The following is a 1645-nucleotide window of genomic DNA, read 5'->3' on the forward strand; positions in this document are numbered from 1 at the left end:
AGCAGGAATAATTTCTGGTGATAATTTAAATCCATTGTCATACTATAGCTACTGAATTGTAAAAGAAACACCACAAACCCCTTGTTCCGACTTTCACTGTTCTCAGTGGGCATTGTGTCCCCTTTGCCATACTGGCCACCATGATCTCTGGGATTGATGGGCAAGTGGCAAAGGCAAGACTGCCAGGAGAGGGTGGAGCCCCCACACCACAGGCACTGCCCCTGACTTTGGTGCTCCGAGGGAGCCTTGGAGCTGTTATGTTTATCCACACAAATTTGAAACAATTTCCTTCCTTCTTTCGGTTCTCTTCTTGAAAAGAATTTCTGCCAAGAGGGAGTTGGAGAATAGACATGGCAGTGTGGCAGCATGAGAAGCAGTCAGAACGTACAGGGACCCTTAATCCAGAGTTAGAAAATACAGGTGAAAACGGAAACCCTCCTGCAATCCTGCATTTCTTTTAAACACTGGTACCGGCTTAAGGTATTAATTCAGGAAATCTGCTTAAGGACAGTAGTGTTCTCCAGGTGACTTTTAGAGATATTTGTTAGTTTGTGGACTAAAACTCATCTTTCTTACCTTTGGGGTTTTTAATGGTCAACCTTCTTGTAGAGTCATACTTTATGTTTAATTTTGCAGGCTAGTTTTTGCTAACCTGACAGTATAGGGTTCAAATAGCAATGGGAATGAAGGTAGAGAATTCTGAACTTTTAAGAATGCAAGTAACTAAATTGGGTCTTACAAATAAAGATCCTACAGACATTAACATGATTTGCGAGTGAGAGATGAGGTTTAATTAGAATGCTAGTTTCTAACTAGTTCATTTAAAAATATTTCTTGAGTGTTTCTCCAGGGCCCATTAGGACTGCGCTTGCTGAGTTGAGCCAGCACTAATACGGCCTCTCTCTGCAGAATTATCATTTGCTTTTTTTATACTCGGTCTCTTCTGAAAAGATTTGAAGAGTCTGACTTTATAGAATAGGAAACCTGTAATTACTTTGTACATCACTCTTAAATTAAGTTTCTGGAAGTGATTTGAACTTCATTATAGCTGAAGTCTGTGAACAGTCTGTGTCCCTTTTGTGGGGCGGTTAGTGGGCAAGTCTTTTTGAGCATTCCTGTTTTTTCCCTTAGGCCATCAAACTTTTATTCTTAATGCCTTTAAAATCTACAGATAAATGAACCCTCTCATCTCTGTTTATAGGTACAATGGTGCTTTACCTAATGGAGACAGAGGCCGGAGGAAAAGCAGATTTGCTCTCTACAAGCGGCCGAAGGCTAACGGAGTCAAACCCAGCACAGTCCATGTGATATCCACGCCGCAGGCATCCAAGGTAGGGGCTCCTTGGAACTGAGAGGGCCGGTGGTGACTCATGGTTACTCCTGATCAGCTGCTCTTCCCTTTCGGTCTCATTTCTCTGTGGGACAGTTTCTCAACCATTTGAGCTGGATAATCTTTGTTGTGAAGGGCTGTCCTGTGCATTGTATGTTTTGCAGCATCCCTGGCCTCTGCCCACTAGATGCCAGTAGCACCTCAGCACCCCCACCCCCAACTGCCACCACAATGGAGACAACCAAAAGTAGCTCCAGGGCTTGCCACATGTCCCCTCCTGCCCCGCCCCTCCCCTCCCACCCCACCCCACCCCTC

General features: G+C 44.4%; 1 protein-coding gene across 1 annotated transcript in view; it reads left to right on the plus strand.

The window, feature by feature from the left end:
• The first annotated feature begins 1206 nt into the window (after nt 1-1206).
• Nucleotides 1207-1645, plus strand: part of PELI2 (pellino E3 ubiquitin protein ligase family member 2) — a 142437-nt gene continuing 141998 nt past the window's right edge. The window contains exon 1 of the mRNA XM_007447948.1: nt 1207-1331. The gene's annotated coding sequence lies outside the window, so the exon portion shown is untranslated. The remainder of the gene's footprint in view (nt 1332-1645) is intronic.

This window comes from Lipotes vexillifer, unplaced genomic scaffold, assembly GCF_000442215.2.
Source record: "Lipotes vexillifer unplaced genomic scaffold, Lipotes_vexillifer_v1.1 scaffold221, whole genome shotgun sequence".
Taxonomy (NCBI): Eukaryota; Metazoa; Chordata; class Mammalia; order Artiodactyla; family Lipotidae; genus Lipotes; species Lipotes vexillifer.